Raw genomic sequence first — 22,394 nt, 5'->3', positions numbered from 1 at the left:
TTGAATTTAAACCTGCAACTTTTAACTAAATAGTAAACAAGTTTAAATATACACTGCCTTTGCTTTAAAAGCAATATAACCCTTTTCTTTGAATACAACCAGACACTGGAGTTAGCATGCTCCAATCAGTATGCACCAAGCTGTGGTAATAATTCATAATAATTAATATTAACAGTCTATGGTGGTAATAGTAGCACAGACGTGTTGCCGCCTAATGGTAGAATTAGGGAAATCTAGACTCATAGCCCCAAAAGGTACAATTTCACTTTGAACCCTATGATTTGTAACTAAAAATCTCAGCAGTTTGAACCTGAAATAAAATGTATACTTAGAACTTACATATTAAATATTTCTTTGAGAAAAAGGTGTACAGCAGCAGGTGCATGTAACACTTTAAGACCCAGCTCTCACACTTGTATGTAATTAGCATACGTAAGAATTCCTGTATGGAGGACCAAATTACGTTATGATCAATAAATACATGCTGGAATATGACCAAATAAATAAAAGCAAACCTTAATTGAAAAAACACATCAATTGAAGTAATACAAAAAAATGCATTTATTAATTAATAAATAAAATAATATACAAAGAAAAAGGCTTGAATAAATAGTGAAATATTAAAATGCATATATAAATGAATACAAAAATACATGACTGCTGGTAATTATTCGGGACATACATTTCTTGCATTTATATACATGCAATTAAAGAATAAAATAAATGTTAAATAGACATAAGTGTATGTAGAAATGTAGAAGTACAGTACTAAAACTAAAAATGTAAAATACCCCAAAAAACAAATTCAGATTTTTTTCAGATTTTTTTCAAAGCATTCATACATGAATAACTAACACTTTTATGCATGTATTCATTTTAAAATCCATGTGTTACTTATGTATTTTCAGCATTCATTTCAGTATTGATGAAGTCATTTTTTGTCTTCCATATTTAAGAAGTGTTTAACTTCTTAATTTTATATACATCCAACAAGTAGTAGGCTACGTGCCAGGATTGTAGCGGGTGACATGGGAGCAAAGGGCCACCAGCAGAATCTAATGTAATAATGATAGACAAGAAACAAATAAGTCTGCAAATAATCACTCACAACTGCAGCTGCAGAACTGCATAAATAGAGTAATAGAGTAGTGGGTCAAGCCTGAAATGTATTTGTGCTCATAACTTCTACAGGTTGAGAGGACAACTAAAAGCATCCTGTGCTTTTGCTCAGTGAAATGACAGTAACTTGAGATGGGACCATGAGTGAGTCCGTAAATGTTGAGGTGAAGCTGGGGTTGCTCAATGTGTTTACCTTATTTGAAAGAAACTCGTATTTGGATTGTTTATCAAAAACATATTATCAAACTACTTTGTTTGATTTCATTTTTGTTTTGTTGTTCTTTGCCCGTCCCCCTCTTTTGGAATACCTCTGTAAATGATCAGGATCGATGATGATGATGATGATGATGATGATGATGATGATGATGATAAATGAGAGGTATCTGATGATGACCCTCATGTGGACTGACACTCCAGACCCCCGGCCGACTTCAAACTGACCCGAAGACGACTCTGCGACCTCTGGACATGTAGCGACTCGAGCGGATGAATTTATGGATTATGAATCATCTTCATAAAGACGAATGGATGACGTCAGGAGGTCAGTCAGAGGCTGGACGGCATGGTGACGGCATGTCACACAGCAGTCTCCTTCCCTAGGCAATAACCATCCGCGGCACTATCCACTCGCCGTAGCCGAATACACAAACACACACACACACGGTTCCTGTGTCCCGTTGCTAACTCACGGCTAGCTTACGCTAACGTCTGTACTGTTGGTACTTTGGCTGTTGGGGGGCGAACAAAGAAACGACCCCGCGGTCACATTTACCGGAGTGATGCTAGGCGAAAAGTATGCATCGCCGTGAGAAGGAATATGGCGTTTTATATCGGTTTTGTTGGTGTTCCTGCAAATAGACGGTTGCAGGTGGACTGGTGTTGACATGGTCCGTGGGAGCTGGAGGTCCGCAGGTTTGTCTTTGCCATTGGTGTCATGAACATTTCCTCATTCCAGTGCTAACGCAAACTATAAATATAACTATACATGCCATAACAGTTGCTCATCGTTGTATGCTTTTTACTGTGAGTGTCAGCTGTGTGGGACTGCAGTGATTTTATTTGTCTCCTAGCTGCAGATATGCAGCCTCAGTGGATGCCATCTGGGAAGAAGAGGAGGAAGAGGAACCTTCTAGAGACCACGTGAAGGAACATCTTCTCTGTGCTGAAGCTCTGAGGTAGGACATGCTTCCTCTCAGGATGAACAGCTGCTGGGTTTAATGTTGAGGGACTGAGTTCATTAGAAAGGGTCAGGTCACACAGAGTCCAGAATCTCAGCAACATTGGCCACAGTAAGGATTCTAATATATATATCTATATATATAGATATATATATATAGATATATATATATATATATATATATATATATATATATATATATATATAGATATATATATATATATATCTGGAGGAACTGAGACACTGTTTGTGGAAATGTCCTCAAACAGAATGTTAATGAGAAAAGACTTGATGGCTCACATGCTTGTGTTGTTAGGTCAGTGGTTAAGTGTTTGCATGGGTTTAATTCCTGCTTGTGGTGGAGATATTTCCAGTGGCACAACTGTTACCTTGTGTATGTTAGACCCAGGTTGTGTTGTGTTGCTTATGCTGAAGAGGTATAATAAGCCTATGTAGTGATAGAGCAGAGTGTAAGCTGCTGTCCTCCCTGTGTTACATCTTCTAAAACCCGCTGGTCGGGTGGCTGCTTTGGTGTTCAGAAGGTTGTAGTTTGAAGCCTCGGCAGGTCTGCTGGGTTTTGAAGGTTTTGAAGGAGTAAACGCATGAGCAATGAGTGAAATGTTTAAGAGAATTTGTGCTGAAGCTGAATGTTCTGTCAGCTCACGACACTGATGGCAGCGTTAGTTTTAGAGTTGTTGGTAAGCTGTCAGAGAGGACGTGTGAGCGTGGTAGGCTTGGTGGTGTAGTGCTGTTGTTAGTTGTCATAAATCTCTGACAACGTTTAGCTGGTTCCATCTTCTCCACTCGGATGGGTTTTGAGTTTGACATTTTGTAGACAAAACACTGAAAATAACACAGCTGAGTGTGAAAGTAGATTGAAGTTCTTTCTGGTACTTCTAACCCCCACCCTTCATCACTTAATATTGTTCCCCTCCCGCCCTCAGCTTCATGCATCCCTGAACACACAAGTTGCATTTTTTAACGCCTGTATGGCATAGAAATAAAATTAGAAATACTTGGCATCATGTTTATTGTGAAAATTGTGAAAGTGCCACACAATTGTTTGTGAAGGCTGACAAAAGTTTTAAACCCACACCACTTTGCTGGTAATTTTTGCCATTAACGACCCAGAGCACTGAATATCAGGCAGTCAGCTGTAGGAGAAGTTGACGTTAGCCAGCAGTAACTAAACAGCTCTGGACAGGCGCTTCCCTCCTGCATGGATTAAAAACCACAGGTCAAACACTGACACTGGAACAATTTAGAAGCAATTCATAAGAAAACTGTCGTTTGGGAAATGTGATGGTGACGGGTCGTCATGTGTGGGTTTTGGCAGGCGGCTGCTGTTTTCACTTCCTGCGTACTGGCACAGAATCGTTTAGTGGTACGGGGTATCGGACCGCACCGGCCTTCCCCCCCCCCCCCCCAGGTTGCAGCCCTGATATTAATATGTGTCACACATTTCATTTGTTACGGTTTTTGTGTCAGCTGGATTGCAATGCAGCTGCATGCAGTTGACCTTAGGCCGGTTACACACTGGATGTGTCGCGCGAGCGTGTCAGCTGCGTGGCGTGTCTGTTTATATTTTGGCTCCCATGTTAACAGGTTAGAGCTTACACACTGCCTGCCTGAGACGCGCGCCTGCTAGAAATAGAACCGACACCTATTTTTCACGCGAGGCGAAGCGTTTCCAGGCAAAATAGAATAGGAAAATATGTTTATATGTCATTTAGACACGAATGCATATTAATAAATGACATCTTGATGTTTGAAAGTCTCGAGGTTTTGACATCAATATAGATATAAATGTAATAAAAAATTTCAGAGAAAAGATTTTCATACAGAACGAAATATTCTGTAACATACTTTGCAGTCAGTACTGCCGACGTTGTCGTGCTTTAATCAGATCAGTAGCTATATATTTATGTTTAACAACTCTCTCCCCATACGTGGAACAAGCCGATATATAAAGGGTAGGATAGGCTACAATAAGAACGTAGTGTGTGTTCTGAGTGACGGTCCAACATCAGAGAGGCTCTATAGGCTCTTTATAGCTACACTAAGTTGTTATAAACAGACAGCCCACTTACCCATTTTTCAGAGTTAGTTAGTTAGTACCTAGCAGCAGGAGCAGCGCCGGACAGGCGTGCAGGACACGCTTCTGGTGTGTAGGACACAGAAAAATCCACGCAGCCGCCACGCAGCCGAGACGCAACAGAAACGCCACGCTTGCGCGACGCATCCAGTGTGTAACCGACCTTAGGGTGCAGCTCAGATACTAAATGATGTTAACTAAACACGGCCTGAGCTCCAGTTGTCAGCACTAGTAGCTCCACCTTGTGTCTCGGCGTCTTTTATTCCTCCTTAAAATGGACACAAATGTATTGGAGCAGAACAATCCAATAAACTCTTGCTTTCTCTTGTTTTCTCCCCAGATGAGTGCAGAGTTTCTGGACCACAACGGAGAAGTTCCTTCACTCCATTCTTGCCTTCTTCATACTGTTCTCACTGTTTACACATAGTATTGTATGCCATGAAAAAAATGAATAAAAAATAAATAGTAGTAGTATGTATTATGTCAAAAAATCTCTGAAAAAGTCGTACAGAATGTCAAAAAGTGTTATTACATAGTTATTACATTGTAATAACACTGTTATAACATGTATTATGTCAAAAAAGTCGTACAGAATGTCAAAAAGTGTTATTACATAGTTATTACATTGTAATAACACTGTCATAACATGTGTTATGTTTGAAAATCTGTCAGAAAGTGTTATTACACAGTGCCATAAAAGTGGACGTAAATCATTGTTCGTCCACAAAAAAAAAAGTTGTTTTTTTTCTTCAAATTACAATGTTTTCCTTTCTCCTATTCTGGCCTCTTCCTTCTTCGGAGTTGTTCTACTTTTCTCTGAGTTGTCCTACTCTGGTCTCTTCCTTTCTCTGACTTGTCTCTGAGCTGTCCTACTCTGGTCTCTTCCTTTCTCTGACTTGTCCTACTCTTCTCTGAGTTGTCCTACTCTGGTCTCTTCCTTTCTCTGACTTGTCCTACTCTTCTCTGGTCTCTCCCTTATTCTGATCCCTGCCTTAATACTTTCCTAATCTCTTCTTGCCTGCACTTCCTTTCCTAACCTCTCTATCTATCTCCTATCTAAGTGGCCTATCTAAGCGCACATACGCTGATACCGAGCTGGTCTTGAACCCGACACCGGCGCCTTTAGTGTCGAGAACAAACCAACCGCGCTATCCTCGCATGTACGTGTGGAACAGTTCTCCGGCTGTATTTGTCTTTGTCATTCTGGGTGTAAAGCTCAAAATAAGTTGACTGTCCCTGTGTTAGAACCCCTGACCTTTGTGTCCTCCAACCAGCATTCTATCACACTGAGCCATCAGATCTAATACAAGCTGTATCTGTCTAGTTGTGTATTTGACGTCTTCATTTTGGGTATTGGACCTTAAAATTTAGTGCACCTCAAAAGAGTTGAACCCACAACCCTCTGAACAGATCATATCACTACTATCATATTGAGCTATCCATTATGCTGGAAATGAGCTGTTTGGAGGTTGTATTTAATGCTTACATCACTGACGCAAGACATTTAAAAAAAAAAAAAAAAAAAGCATTTGACTGAGCTGGGATTTGATCCTTCAACCTCGAATTATCACATCAGCATCTTATCCTGGTGAGCTATTCGCCAGGCTGGAAAGAAAATTTCGTTCTATTATTTGTTCTTCACAGTCAAAGTCACAAAGAATCCTTGGACATCTTTAGCCAGACAGACAGGGGAGCCGGGGGGGGGGGGGAGATAGATGCTAGATCGGATCCACTAGACGTGTCGATCTCAAAGGACGTGCCTGGTGGCCTGCCTTATTGCCTATGATTGGCTTACCCTGTTATCCTTACCCCATAACCAATCCCCACTTCTCCTGAAGCTAACCACGTCAACACATCTAGTGGATGTGATCTAGCATTCACCGAGAGGCGTCAGCCTGTTCTGCTGAGCCACTTCACTCTCTCTCATAATGAACATTCAAAGCACCATGCAAGTCCAAGAGTGCCAATTCAGACCATGTGGCCAGAGCTTGTTAATAAGCAGCTGAATGCTGTGTGGCACTGTCTTCATACTACCAGGGAGGCTCCTTGGAAATCTTTAGCTAGAGAGGGGAGCCGGGGGGGTAGATGCTAGATCGGATCCACTGGACGTCTGTGGTCGCTGTCAAAGGATGTGCTTGGTGGCCTGCCTTATATTGCCTCTGATTGGCTTACCCTGTTATCCTTACCCTATAACCAATCCCCACTCCTCATGCCTGAACCTAACCACGTCAACACGTCTAGTGGATGTGATCTAGCATTTACCGGGAGGCTTCAGCCTGTCTTGCTGAGCCACTTCTCACTCTCTCTCTCACGTTTCAGCTTCATGTCACGGAGAAAGAGGGAAAGAAAGAAAAGAGACGAGTGAGACAGATCGACTACGCTTTGTTGTTTGGCAAACATGTAGCTGTTAGACAAACTCCTGAGCAGTTCAGTGCTTGTGTTTCATGTTTTCACCCCGTTTTAAAACCGACTGACAAGTCTGATTGCCGGTTACATGCTTGGCCACCGCAGCGTGATGGGGTTGCATTTCTCCAAAAGTTGATTCAGTCTCAACTTTTAGCCGCAGCACGCTGCTTTTTTTGCACGTTCCCCCTGCGGCAATTCAAAATTAATGGAAAGACCTGCGGTTTTGCCGTGCCGTCTGACAACCGATGCGGGCTGTGTGAATGCCCACTCAGGCATGGTTTCTGAGCTGGTTCTTCAGAATCAAAAATCCTCTAATTTTAAACCAAGCCACCCTCCTTTAAAGACTTCTTTTTGTAACACTCCTCCATTTCTCAGTGTTCAATGATCCATCTTTTCCTCCATATGACTCTCTCTTATCCGTAGTGCAGTAGTCTTTCAGTGCACATGATCTACGGACCCCTGGACCCAGTCAACCCTCATCCTCAGTTCATCCGTCTTTACCAGTGAGTGCCCCCCCCTCTGCTACTTAAACCTCGTTCAGATTATCTGTAGTACGCTCATCTCCTGCCGGCAGATCTTTGTTCAGCTCATTTGCTGGATGTGAATTAGGAAGAACTGCAGTTTTATATTATAATCTGAACTATTTTCTTATTTTGTGCTGTTTTCTGTGATTTGAGTTGAACAACATGAAGTAGTCTCCACAAAGCATGTTGTTTGGCTATGAAATGTGGACATCATTTAAAATAAAATAAATATGTCTATAAAATGTCTGCTGCAATTACAAATAATTAATCTGTACGTTTTAGTTATTATTTCCGATTTTTTGGAGTCTCGTTTGTATCTGAGTCCATACTCAGAGTTCCACTTTGATTGTGCAGTAGTAAGCATTCATGAGGACATCCTTACTAGATTGGAACTAACAATCTGTGGTACAGCACATCACATTTCCACTACACCACAGTGATAGTAACTCATCAGGTTCAGTTTGTTCACATGAATGTAGCAGTAGGTGTTCAAGAGGACAGATTTAAAAAAAAAAATAGGTGACAGCTGGATTTGAACCAACAACCTTTACAGTCATTTACCAATAACACTGCCTCTACACCACCATATAAACACTTCTGGCAAAGTCCATTTTTGTCATAAAAAAATAATCACTAGTCAGAAATGTTGAATATTTGGTTTAAATTGGGTTTTCTACTTATTGTTTGAGTGATAATAATGCTGTGGCATTATTATCACTCAATCACACAAGTGCATGCCAAAGAAAGTTTTCCTTTAGTTTATAAGAAAACTAAAGCAAAACATTGCCTCTACACCCCCATCGAAAGACTGATCTGAGTTCATCTTTGTCCCAAAGAATAATCACTAGTCAGAAATGATGACCATTTCGTTTAAATACTTATTGTTTGAGTGAAAATAAGGACACATCACATTAGTTTGTGTCAAAGAAAGTCTTCCTTCAGTTTATTATCCACCACAAGAGAATGATGGTATCTGCATTGTATGGTATTTTGGGGCATTTCAGTAGCGATGACAGAAAATAAGAAGATGACATTTAACAAAGTTTGACCGCTAGGTTTGAAACTATATCCTCATAGTTCAAGATCAGCACTTTAAACCCCAAAGCCATCAGCGCTTATGTGCTCTTGCTCGCTAATCATCTATCCATCCATCCATCTTCGTCCGCTTATCCGGGGTCGGGGGCAGCAGCTCCAGCAGGGGACCCCCTTTCCCACATTAACCAGCTCCGACTGAGGGATCCTGAGGCGTTCCCAGGCCAGGTTGGAGATATAATCCCTCCACCTAGTCCTGGGTCTTCCCCGAGTCCTCCTCCCAGCTGGACGTGCCTGGAACACCTCCCTAGGGAGGCGCCCAGGGGGCATCTTACCAGATGCCCAAACCACCTCAACTGGCTCCTTTCGACACAAAGGAGCAGCGGCTCTACTCCGAGCTCCTCACGGATAACTGAGCTTCTCACCCTATCTCTAAGGGAGACGCCAGCCACCCTCCTGAGGAAACCCATTTCGGCCGCTTGTACCCTGGATCTCGTTCTTTCGGTCATGACCCAGCCTTCATGACCATAGGTGAGGGTAGGAACGAAAATTGACCGGTAGATCTTTGCCTTCTGGCTCAGCTCTCTTTTCGTCACAACGGTGCGATAAAGTGAATGTAATACCGCACCCGCTGCGCCGATTCTCCGACCAATGGGGACGACGACAATGGAGAGGGTGAATGAGCTGAATGACTTCTTCAACAGATTTAACCAGCCCTTGTCCCCCCCACCCCCACCCTCACCGCAGCCATCTCTCCTTCTTCCCTCTACACACCTCCCCCCTGACACCACAATCCCCCCCTCCTCCTCCCTCACTTCAACACAATCCCTGCCTCACATCACCACAGACCAGGTCAGAGGACAGCTGAGGAAGATCCGGCCCAGGAAAGCAGCAGGCCTGGATAAAGTGTGTCCGAGACTACTAAAGACCTGCGCTGCAGAACTGGGGGAACCACTACAACAGATCTTCAACCTTAGCCTGCAGCTAGGGAGAGTGCCCACCCTCTGGAAGACATCCTGCATTGTTCCGGTTCCCAAGCAGAACAGGCCCAGCGAGCTGAACGACTTCCGACCAGTGGCTCTCACTTCACACCTGATGAAGGCATTGGAGCGGCTCTTCCTCAGCCTCCTCAGACCCCAGGTACAATTCATGAACGCATGGTTGTGGGTTCAATCCTCATGAGGTGTGTAAACTTATAAGCACTAACAAAAGTGAAGTAAAAATGAAGATGTCAAAAACGTTTTCAGCACTATGGACAGCCCCCCTCCATTTCAGCACCATGGACAGCACTCCTCTGTTTTTTGTAACAATGTTCCAGCTTCCCTCTGTTTTAGTAATAATAGTATGAGTAAAAGTATTACTTCAATATATAAGTAATAGTGCTCGATGATTTTTTTTCACTTTTCTGACATACAATACCATGACACTCCGTTTCAGCACCATGGACAGCCCCCTCCATTTCAGCACCATGGACAGCTTCCCTCTGTTTTAGTAAACGCTTTGTTTCAGCACCATGGACAGCTCTTTTTCAGCACATGGACAGCTTCCCTCTATTTTAGTAATAATAATAATATGAGTAAATTATTACTTCAATATATAAGTAACAGTGCTCTTTTTATACTATGACTTTTTATCACTTTTTTTTTGCACTTTTCAGCACCATGGACAGCTTCCCTCTGTTTTAGTAACAATGCTCCATTTCAGCACCATGGACAGCTCTTTTTCAGCACCATGGACAGCTTCCCTCTGTTTTAGTAATAATAATATGAGTAAAATGATTACTTCAATATATAATAGTGCTCTTTTTAATACTATGACTTTTTATCACTTTTTTTTAATACTATACTATGACTTTTTTCACTTTTCTGACATACAATACCATGACTTTTTATTCAACATACTATACTCTGACGTTTTCACTTTTTTCTACATACAATACTATGACTTTTTTCACTTTTTCTGACGTACTGTACTATGACTTTTTTCACTTTTCTGACATACTATACTTTGACTTTTTTTCGACATGCTATATTATAACGTTTTTCACTTTTTTCGACATACTATACTATGACTTTTTTTGACATGCTATACTATGACTTTTTATCACTTTTTTCAACATAGTATACTATGACTTTTTATCACTTTTTTCAACATAGTATACTATGACTTTTTTCACTTTTTCTGACATACTATACTATGACTTTTTATTTTTTTGACATATTATACTGACTTTTTTCGACATACTATACTATGACTTTTTATCTTTTTCTGACATACTATACTATGACTTTTTATTTTTTTGACATATTATACTGACTTTTTTCGACATACTATACTATGACTTATCTTTTTTCGACATACTATACTATGACTTATCTTTTTTTGACATACTATACTATGACTTATCTTTTTTTGACATACTATACTATGACTTTTTTTCGACATACTAAACTGACTTTTTCAAATTTTTTTTTACATACTATACTATGACTTTTTATCACTTTTTTCAACATAGTATACTATAACTTTTTATCACTTTTTTCGACATACCATACTATGACTTTTTTCGACATAGAATACTGTGACTTTTTTCACTTTTTCCGACATACTATACTATGACTTTTTTCGACATACTATACTATGACTTTTTTCGACATACTATACTATGACTTTTTTCGACATGCTATACTATGACGTTTTTCACTTTTTTCGACATACTATGATTTTTTTTAGACATACTATACTATGACTTTTTATCTTTTTTTGACATACTATACTATGACTTTTTATCACTTTTTTCAACATACTATACTATGAGTTTTTCCGACCTATGACTTTTTTTTGACATACTATACTATGACTTTTTTCACTTTTTCCGACATGCTATACTTTGACTTTTTTCAACATACTATACTATGACTTTTTTCAACATACTATACTATGACTTTTTAATCACTTTTTTCAACATACTATACTATGACTTTTTTCGACATACTATACTATGACTTTTTAATCACTTTTTTCAACATACTATACTATGACTTTTTTTCGACATACTATACTATGACTTTTTTTCGACATACTATACTATGACTTTTTTTTTAAATACTAAACTGACCTTTTCACTTTTTTCAACATACTATATGCTAGGACTTTTTATGGCTTTTTTCGAAATACTATGACTTTTTTCGACATACTATGACTTTTTTTTGACATACTATACTATGACGTTTTTCACTTTTTTTGACATACTATACTATGACTTTTTCTGACATACTAATATGACTTTTTATGACTTTTTTCGACATACTATACTATGACTTTTTCTGACATACTACTATGACTTTTCATAACTTTTTTTAACATACTGTACTAAGGATTCTTTCATGTCGAAAAGTATGTCGAAAGTCATAAAAAGTTACAGTATAGTATGTCGAAAAAAGTGATTAAAAAGTCATAGTATAGTATGTCGAAAAAAGTCATAGTATAGTATGTCCAAAAAAAGCATACTATTCTATGACTTTTCTTTTACAGGTTTTTATGTCGAAAAATGTTTAAAAAAAAAAAAAAAACATAGTACAGTTTGTCAAAAGTCATAAAAAAGTCAAAGTATAGTATGTCGACGAAGTGCTGATGGCTCACTGAACATCTGATGTGATGGCACGTTTAAAACACAGGATCCAGTGGTGTCGTTCCAACATGTTATTGTCGTTAATACAGAGACATGGTTTACACTTGGATGATGGATGATTTTGTCTAAAGAAATTAATATTTAAAGAAAATGTCACAGATCTGAATAACAAACAATCAATAACAAATTAGGTTTAGCTCATCTTGAAGTACATCATTAATGCATCCACAATCTGTACTTAATTTTCTCTTTACTTGAACAGGATTGAACTCTGCAATCTAGCATAAACAAAACAACATATCAAACTTTCAGGCATAACATTTAATGTGACCAAAATATAAGTGTTAAGGCCGTTACACACCGGGGGCGTGACGAATAAGTGATGCGAAAATGCGAAATAATCGGCTGTGAATAATTCACATCAAAACTATTCACACCGGCAGCGAAGCGAATCTGCGACAGTTTTCAATAAAAGTTTCCCCGCCAGCTCAGTGTCAGAGGAACAGTTTGAGTTTCATCTGGGGACAGCTGCTTAAGAGAGAGAAAGGGACAGAAGATGCAGTGTGAGCGTAAGAGAGAGTGCAATCGGAGCAGAGGAGAGTTAACGTTAAGCGGTGAAGATATCAAGTGATTGTACAGTAGCTAGAGTCTGCAATTTGAGCACAAATAAATGCTGCTGCTCCTGAAAACCACTGGAGGTATCCTGTCTTGTTTCCCCGGCTGCTGAGTGGAGTGACGGGGATTAATGTTAGCAGGAAAAGCTAACACTAGCTACTGTTAACTATTTATTAGGTTTCTTTTTAGCGAAATACTATGAATTTGTAGCATATGTCTAGGGCTTTTATTGTGAAAGGTAAGAATGGAAAGAAAGTCTCTGGTAAAAGCTGCATTTGTGATAGTTGAAAGGAGTAGTAAAGTTTTCCTTTCAACTATAGGTCAGACAGCAGCCTCCATGTTGTTGTATTATGATCATCAGTAAACAAGACAATGTGATGTCTTGTGAGGTTGATGTCTTTATTCGCGTCATGAAAGCTCAGAGAAATCAACCTTGTTTCGGAAAAAAATGACGTTGCTTTATCGGCGCATAATATTTGTGTTCTGTGTGAAAAAAACTTGTGATAAAAAATATATTGACGTGCAAATTAATAGCACGAAAAATGCCCCCGGTGTGTAGAGGCCTTTATACAGGTGAAAAAGTCCATCCTCTCTTTGTTCTGCCTGGTGTGGTTTAAGTCATGAATGACAGTCCATGAATGTTGCAGGTGAGGTAGAGACTTGATATTTCAAAAAAGTCATAAAAAAGTCATAGGATAGTATGTCGAAAAGTGATAACAGTCATAGTATGTTGAGAAAGTAAAAGAAAAGGCATACTATAGTGTGTCAAAAAAGTAAAAAAAAAAAAGGGGAGGCTGCTGCCTATATCCTCGCTCATAGCTCCTCAGAGATCCCTCCTCCATCCTCGCTCATAGATCCTCAGAGATCCCTCCTCCATCCTCGCTCATAGCTCCTCAGAGATCCCTCCTCCATCCTCGCTCATAGATCCTCAGAGATCCCTCCTCCATCCTCGCTCATAGCTCCTCAGAGAGCCCTCCTCCATCCTTGCTCATAGATCCTCAGAGATCCCTCCTCCATCCTCGCTCATAGATCCTCAGAGATCCCTCCTCCATCCTCGCTCATAGATCCTCGGAGATCCCTCCTCCATCCTCGCTCATAGATCCTCGGAGATCCCTCCTCCATCCTCGCTCATAGATCCTCGGAGATCCCTCCTTCATCCTCGCTAGTAGATCCTGGGAGCTCCTCCATCTGTGCACATATTCCAATGGTAAAGGGGAAACATATTGGATTTTCATAATGACATTTTTATAATTTACTATTTTTATAAAACTAACTAAACCCAAAGCTCAAAAGTAAAATGAAAATGTCTAATGGGGCAACAAAGATGCAACTATCATTTCTTTGCATAGCATGTCATAAAAATGTGATAAAAGTCATAGTATAATATTTCATAAACGGTCAGTAAAGTGACGGAAAATGAGTTGACTCAGTGGTCTACCTGACGCAGTCGGGAAAAGAAAGAAGAGCATTTATTTCAGCAGATTGCAATTCAAATCTTTGCTTGCCTCAGTGCTGTCCGTGTGTTTTTTTTTCTCTGCAACTCATTAACAATAAATTAAAACAGGGAAGTAAATTGCGTGCATTAAGCACACGCAAAACCATAGGCGTAATTTGTGCTTTTTTGGACGTTTTTGCCGCGTTTTCCAATGTTTTTGTCGCTTTTTCCGACATTTTTGCAGCTTTTTTAAACAATTTGTATTGCTTATTTCTGAGTTTTTGACCAGAACCAGAATGTTGACTCATTTTCCCTCCTGCCACCTAAAGAAAGTAGAAACTGTCTGATGTTTGTGAACTCAAATAGCCCCAGCCCCATTTTCAGTGCACGTCGCTCCAATTTGACAGCTGGCAAAAGTAGTTGCGCGATGTTCTGAGTTTGTCTTTTCATCCTGTTAATTTATTGTAGGGGAACTAAACCATGAAAAGCGACAGAAAGGGGAACTTTAGTGGCCGCTCTATTGGGGGTTCTGGTATGTAGTGCTGACAGAAATATTCAGATCCTTTACTTAAAGGAACATGCCGACTTATTGGGACTTTGTCTTATTCACCGTATCCCCCAGAGTTAGATAAGTCCATACATACCCTTCTCATCTCCATGCGTGCTGTAAGGCTGTCTGACGCCCCCAGCATTAGCTTAGCCTAGCACAAATCATGCAGGTAACTGGTTCCAACTAGCCTACTGCTCCGAATAAGTGACAAAATAACGCCAACATGTTCCTATTTACATGTTGTGATTTGTATAGTCACAGGGTGTATAAATAACAACGTAACATGAGACACAGCCATCTTCTAACCGTAAACAAGCTGGGAACTATATTCTATAGAAGATGGCTGTGTCTCATGTTACGTTGTTATTTGTACACGCTGTGACTCTACAAATCACAACATGTAAATAAGAACATGTTGGCGTTATTTTGTCCCTTATTGGGAGCAGTAGGATTACTGGAACCATTCACCTGCATGTTCTGTGCTGGCCTGATGCCGCTGGAGCCGTCAGACAGCCTTACAGCACGCACGAAGATGAGAAGGGTATGTATCGACTTGTCTAACTCTGGGGGTTACGGTGAATAAACTAAATTCCCAATAAGTCGGCGTGTTTCTTTAATACTAATACCACACTGTTAAAATACTCCGTCACAAGTTTAAGTCCTGCATTGCATTTGAAAAAAGTAAAGAACTCTCCTCCCATTTTAGTGTAAGTGTAAAGGATCCAACCAGTTGTGTGTTTAATGGTCTAATCATCTCAGCTGGACTTGTAGCCGTTATATTGTTGGCTAGTTTACTTTAGAATAAAACATCAGCTTTTATAAACTACATGTGTTCTGTGTGCAGGAATCTTAATGTGTAAAGTAACTAGTAAATAAAGCTGTAACAGATGAATGTAAATGATTTCAGTAAAAAGTACAATATTTCTCTCTGAAATATAGCGGAGTAGAAGTAGAAAGTGGCATGAAAAGAAAAGACACAAGTAAAGTACAAGTACCTCAACATTTGGACAACTGGAGTAAATGTACTTAGTAGTTACTAGTTACATTCCACCACGGAGGGGTAGTGGGAAGTGCACATTAATAAAGCCAGGTGCAAAAAGGAAACTGTAAAACATATTGTACTGTATTAGTTTTGGTTGGTTTAACTTAATTTGAGGTTGAGAACATTAAGCTATCAAAGAATTACATGAAATACTTTTAATAAAGTGGATAAAAGAACCTTTGTTATGGTTTCGGTGTTTTGCTTTGTATTTTGTTCCATTTCTATTACCTGTATTATTGATTTCTGTATGTTTCTTGTGTTTGTATCTTTATTCTGTATATTTCTGTTCCCTGTTGTGTTGGTGTATCCCGTTTTGTGTATTGTGGTTGGTGTATATTTTGTTGTGTATTTTCCTGTTGTGCATTTCCCTGTTTATGTTCTGTTTCCTGTTTTATTTTGATAGTCTGTTTTCTGTCTTGTCATGTCTAGTTTTACTCTCTGTGTTTCCCGCCTTTGTTGATTACCCTGCCCCGCCCTGATGTGTTTCACCTGTTGTATCACCTGTCCCTCATTTGTTCATTACCTCGTGTATTTAACCTCTGTGTTCCCTTTTCCTCTTGTCAGATCGTTTTGTATCCGTTTGTGTCCTCGTGCCGTCAGCTTGTGCCCATTTGTGTCTTTACCCCGTGAGTTTGTATTCCTCGTTTTGCTAGTTTTTTCTCTGCCTGTTTGTTTCAGCCTTGTGCTTCTTTTTTGTATTTTTCCTTAGTGTTTTTCCAGTCGCTGTACTGCCGTTTTCTGTTAGAATAAAACCTCGTGTTCTAATCCTCTGCCTGCCTGCCTGCCTGCCTCTCCCTGCGTTTGGGTCCACAATTCCTTGCTCCTCACCACAACCTTGTTTGTAAGTGAAGAGAAATGCTTTTTGTTTGAAGAAGAGGCTTCCTGAAAAAGAATCGTGATGAAAGGGACAGAAAAGTCAACACAAAAAGGCAAAATATTAGCCCAAAAGAAACAAGAAAAAGGAAAATAGGGGTGCTCTGTGCTCAAATGATTTCTAATCAGATACTACAGCCTTGTTGGCATCAAAGCTTATTTCCATATTAACGACCCCTTCAGAACCTTCAAAGTAATGAATAATTGACAACAAATGAACTGTTTTGATTGCCGTCAGCGCCTGGCGTGTTTAATGTTTCATATGTTGCATCGGAGCTAATTATGGAGATGGCACATTCGTCAGAAATATGTGTCCCTCGCAACCTGTGCGCGACACTCCCGCCGTCCTCCGCAGATGCCTGTGTGTTTCCAGACGGGGGGGTGCAGACAACTACAGGCCCTGTTGTAATTAGCTAGCAGGGAATGCTCAATGACCTGACAGGGAGTATGTAAAGTAATGTAATGCAAGTATTAAAATGATTAAAATATAGTGCATGCATTTCATTTCACGTTCAGAGGGCGGCGCAAAATGTTTCTCCAGCAAATTCTCACTCCGTCGCGTTTGTTATGGACGCAAAAGTCTCCTTTAGAGTCATATTGAGACGCTCTTGGTCGGGACTCTTGGCGTCACTTTTTGACGCTCTGGGTCGGGACGTATGTTTAACTGATATGCTGCACAAGAACGGGACAGTTAGGTTTAGGGAAAGATGGTGGGTGGGGTTACATAATGTATGTTTCAGTGACACGGGACACAAACCCTGGTCTCTTGGGTGAAAGTCCTGAGTTGTTTGATCCATACTACTCTACTGTTGTCTCTCTACATACTACTCTCTACTGGTGTCTCTCTACATACTACTCTCTACTGTTGTCTCTCTACATACTACTCTCTACTGGTGTCTCTCTACATACTACTCTCTACTGTTGTCTCTCTACATACTACTCTCTACTGTTGTCTCTCTACATACTACTCTCTACTGTTGTCTCTCTACATACTACTCTCTACTGTTGTCTCTCTACATACTACTCTCTATTGTTGTCTCTCTACATACTACTCTCTACTGTTGTCTCTCTACATACTACTCTCTACTGTTGTCTGTCTACATACTACTCTCTATTGTTGTCTCTCTACATACTCTCTACTGTTGTCTCTCTACATACTACTCTCTACTGTTGTCTCTCTACATACTACTCTCTACTGTTGTCTCTCTACATACTACTCTCTACTGTTGTCTCTCTACATACTACTCTCTACTGTTGTCTCTCTACATACTACTCTCTATTGTTGTCTCTCTACATACTCTCTACTGTTGTCTCTCTACATACTACTCTCTATTGTTGTCTCTCTACATACTACTCTCTACTGTTGTCTCTCTACATACTACTCTCTACTGTTGTCTCTCTACATACTACTCTCTACTGTTGTCTCTCTACATACTACTCTCTACTGTTGTCTCTCTACATACTACTCTCTACTGTTGTTTCTCTACATACTACTCTCTTGTCTCTCTACATACTACTCTCTTGTCTCTCTACATACTACTCTCTTGTCTCTCTACATACTACTCTCTTGTCTCTCTACATACTACTCTCTTGTCTCTCTACATACTACTCTCTACTGTTGTCTCTCTTCATACTACTCTCTACTGTTGTCTCTCTACATACTACTCTCTACTGTTGTCTCTACATACTACTCTCTACTGTTGTCTCTCTACATACTACTCTCTACTGTTGTCTCTCTACATACTACTCTCTTGTCTCTCTACATACTACTCTCTTGTCTCTCTACATACTACTCTCTTGTCTCTCTTCATACTACTCTCTTGTCTCTCTTCATACTACTCTCTTGTCTCTCTACATACTACTCTCTACTGTTGTCTCTCTACATACTACTCTCTACTGTTGTCTCTCTTCATACTACTCTCTACTGTTGTCTCTCTACATACTACTCTCTTGTCTCTCTACATACTACTCTCTACTGTTGTCTCTCTTCATACTACTCTCTACTGTTGTCTCTCTACATACTACTCTCTACTGTTGTCTCTACATACTACTCTCTACTGTTGTCTCTCTACATACTACTCTCTACGTTGTCTCTCTACATACTACTCTCTTGTCTCTCTACATACTACTCTCTTGTCTCTCTACATACTACTCTTGTCTCTCTACATACTACTCTCTTGTCTCTCTACATACTCTCTTGTCTCTCTCATACTACTCTTGTCTCTTCATACTCTCTTGTCTCTCTACATACTACTCTCTACTGTTGTCTCTCTACATACTACTCTCTACTGTTGTCTCTCTTCATACTACTCTCTACTGTGTCTCTCTACTACTCTTGTCTCTCTACATACTACTCTCTACTGTTGTCTCTCTCATACTACTCTACTGTTGTCTCTCTACATACTACTCTCTTGTCTCTACATACTACTCTCTACTGTTGTCTCTCTACATACTACTCTCTACTGTTGTCTCTCTACATACTACTCTCTTGTCTCTCTACATACTACTCTCTTGTCTCTCTACATACTACTCTCTTGTCTCTCTTCATACTACTCTCTTGTCTCTCTTCATACTACTCTCTTGTCTCTCTACATACTACTCTCTACTGTTGTCTCTCTACATACTACTCTCTACTGTTGTCTCTCTACATACTACTCTCTACCGTTGTCTCTCTACTGTTGTCTCTCTACATACTACTCTCTACTGTTACCTCTCTACATACTACTCTCTACTGTTGTCTCTCTACATACTACTCTCTACTGTTGTCTCTCTACATACTACTCTCTTGTCTCTCTACATACTACTCTTGTCTCTCTACATACTACTCTCTTGTCTCTCTTCATACTACTCTCTTGTCTCTCTTCATACTACTCTCTTGTCTCTCTACATACTACTCTCTACTGTTGTCTCTCTACATACTACTCTCTACTGTTGTCTCTCTACATACTACTCTCTACCGTTGTCTCTCTACTGTTGTCTCTCTACATACTACTCTCTACTGTTACCTCTCTACATACTACTCTCTACTGTTGTCTCTCTACATACTACTCTCTACCGTTGTCTCTCTACTGTTGTCTCTCTTCATACTACTCTCTTGTCTCTCTACATACTACTCTCTACTGTTGTCTCTCTACATACTACTCTCTTGTCTCTCTTCATACTATCTTGTCTCTCTACATACTACTCTCTACTGTTGTCTCTCTACATACTACTCTCTTGTCTCTCTACATACTACTCTCTTGTCTCTCTACATACTACTCTCTTGTCTCTCTACATACTACTCTCTTGTCTCTCTACATACTACTCTCTTGTCTCTCTACATACTACTCTCTACTGTTGTCTCTCTACATACTACTCTCTACCGTTGTCTCTCTACTGTTGTCTCTCTTCATACTACTCTCTACTGTTGTCTCTCTACATACTACTCTTGTCTCTCTACATACTACTCTCTTGTCTCTCTACTACTCTCTTGTCTCTCTACATACTACTCTCTACTGTTGTCTCTCTACATACTACTCTCTACCGTTGTCTCTCTACTGTTGTCTCTCTACATACTACTCTCTACCGTTGTCTCTCTACTGTTGTCTCTCTACATACTACTCTCTACTGTTGTCTCTCTACATACTACTCTTGTCTCTACATACTACTCTCTTGTCTCTCTACATACTACTCTCGTCTCTCTACATACTACTCTCTACCGTTGTCTCTCTACCGTTGTCTCTCTTCATACTACTCTCTACCGTTGTCTCTCTACATACTACTCTCTACTGTTGTCTCTCTACATACTACTCTCTACCGTTGTCTCTCTACTGTTGTCTCTCTACATACTACTCTCTTGTCTCTCTACATACTACTCTCTACTGTTGTCTCTCTACATACTACTCTCTACTGTTGTCTCTCTACATACTACTCTCTACCGTTGTCTCTCTACATACTACTCTCTACCGTTGTCTCTCTACTGTTGTCTCTCTACATACTACTCTCTACCGTTGTCTCTCTACCGTTGTCTCTCTACTGACTCTGTACGCAATTGGATAGTCCTTCAACCAGTCAGACCAACGATCCGGGTGACGTAGCAGCTACAGCGGTATCAACGGGTTGCTGCGCTTCGGTGGCTGCCATGTTGAATGTAAACAAAAAGCTGCTTGGTCGCTTCTCTATCGTCATCGTGGGTGGTGATGGCGCAGTGGATATGAGATATGAGGTGTGGGAGACCCGGGTTCGAATCCCACTGCGATAAGCTGTGGATAAGCCAGTTTGTGATTGGTAAAATTGTAATAGATGAACGTACAGGTTTCCAGCCTGAGCTGCGCGGAGAAATCAAATCGCCGGCAGATTGGGCTGGGTTTACCCAGTCTAGATAATAATACTTTGTTACCTCAAATGTCTACATCTACATCAGGGGTATCAAACTTAATTTCACTAAGAGCCACACTGGATAATGGAAAAGTCAAAAATCTTTGACTGTATTATTGCATGTCTCATATAGCTTTCTCACTTACAGTTTGGTCGACATAAAGCCCTAAAAAACTCATCAAAAAAGTTCCTTAGCCATAATAGAATTTAGCAAATCAGCAAAACAATGATTACATTTTATAAAAGCAGCTATACAACACAGCCGACTCCCAGCAACCTGTTACACAACCTGAATATGAAAACTCTCTGCTTCTGGGGGAATTTCTGAGTCTCAAACTTGGCAAATCGGGCAAAATTCTGCTCTAAACTGAGTTTGAAAAAAAAACACATCTTTTTGTTTTTTTGAGCATGACACGTGTGCATTAAACCGGGCGATCATACAGTATTGATTGAGTCTCTTCAGGTGGATTTCATAATAGAACATGTAACATGATACATTTTTCCCTGTTTTGGACATGAATATATTGTCATTCCGACACACTCCAGCTTCCTCCCTCGATGTTTCACATTTCCAGCTCAACGTTCATTGACGGCGGGGCGGCAGTGTAACGTTTGCTGTTTAAAGCAGATATTTGCATTTTGCGCGACAAAACTTCAGAGAAACTTTGCAGAGCTCTTTGTCATCAGTGGCCCAATTAGCAAACAAATTTCCCAGCAAACAAAAAAATCTGTTCTTGTAGGTCTACATGATTTTTGCTTCTGGTCAACGAGAACAAACTCTCATGTCAAAGTTCACCGCAACTCGATCTCCATCTCTCCTCTAACATCCAAGTTGAACTTTTCGGACGCAGTCAGCTGCTTTTGGCCGACACCTTGTCTTTCTGATGCACCTTGACAAGACGACAGACAAACCGAGGCTGACAGAGGTTATCTGTGTCAGACAGAGACAGCTGCAGCATGTGTGTATGTGCTATATTTGGCTGAGTTTGTGTGTACTACGAGTGTGTTTATTTGTGTGTATCTAAGCACTTTTCCTCTCTGGGTGTGTGTGTACTATGAGTGCTAATCTTTAATTTGTGTGAGTTAAAGTGTGTATCTATATACTTTTTCCTCTCTGTGTGTGTGCTGTATTTGGTTATGTATGTGTGTACCTTTTGTAGTAAAGTGTTTATTTGTGTGAGTTTAAGTTGGAATCGTGTGTGTGTGTGTGTGTCTGTGTGTCTATTTCCAGCTCGTCTTCACTCTGATCTGTGTCGCAAAATGACAAGGTAACGCAACTCGGGGGGTCAGCTGTGTTACAGGAACGCTTCCACGGATCGAGGAAGAGAAAATCAATCCTGCCTGACAGTGTCTTCAGGATACTCAGACCTGACTGGACCATGACAACCACACACACGCGCAGAGGAAAAGTGGATAGATACAGACTTAAACTCACACAAATAAACACTTGTACTACACGCTCGCACACACAAAAGAACAGAAATTTGAAAAGGTGTCAAAAACATTTTAAAAAGTATGTAGCTGTAAAAAAAAAAAAAA

General features: G+C 40.1%; 4 long non-coding RNA genes across 5 annotated transcripts in view; 1 reads left to right on the top strand and 3 right to left on the bottom strand.

The window, feature by feature from the left end:
- LOC118494495 overlaps positions 1-5,383 on the bottom strand; it is a 45,196-nt gene extending 39,813 nt beyond the window's left edge. The window contains exon 1 of the long non-coding RNA XR_004896657.1: positions 5,202-5,383. This is a non-coding gene — a long non-coding RNA (uncharacterized LOC118494495). The remainder of the gene's footprint in view (positions 1-5,201) is intronic.
- LOC116048631 lies at positions 1,026-5,047 on the top strand. Of its 2 annotated transcripts, XR_004104696.2 has the most exons (4): positions 1,026-1,283; positions 1,978-2,031; positions 2,154-2,294; positions 4,732-5,047. It is a non-coding gene; the product is annotated as an uncharacterized LOC116048631 (long non-coding RNA). The 2 variants fall into 2 exon arrangements; XR_004104695.2 differs by lacking the exon at positions 1,026-1,283 and having other exon boundaries at positions 1,687-2,031.
- LOC116048636 lies at positions 3,718-4,732 on the bottom strand. Its single transcript, XR_004104705.2, has 2 exons — positions 4,555-4,732; positions 3,718-3,815 (listed from the first exon to the last, which is right to left on the bottom strand). It is a non-coding gene; the product is annotated as an uncharacterized LOC116048636 (long non-coding RNA).
- Positions 5,384-13,487: 8,104 nt separating the features above from the next.
- The window catches only part of LOC118494498, a 70,850-nt gene continuing 61,943 nt past the window's right edge, over positions 13,488-22,394 (bottom strand). Inside the window, exon 3 of the long non-coding RNA XR_004896660.1 lies at positions 13,488-13,787. This is a non-coding gene — a long non-coding RNA (uncharacterized LOC118494498). The remainder of the gene's footprint in view (positions 13,788-22,394) is intronic.

The sequence above is a fragment of the Sander lucioperca genome, chromosome 24 (genome assembly GCF_008315115.2).
Source record: "Sander lucioperca isolate FBNREF2018 chromosome 24, SLUC_FBN_1.2, whole genome shotgun sequence".
NCBI lineage: Eukaryota > Metazoa > Chordata > Actinopteri > Perciformes > Percidae > Sander > Sander lucioperca.
This window is presented reverse-complemented; position numbering and strand designations above follow the sequence as displayed.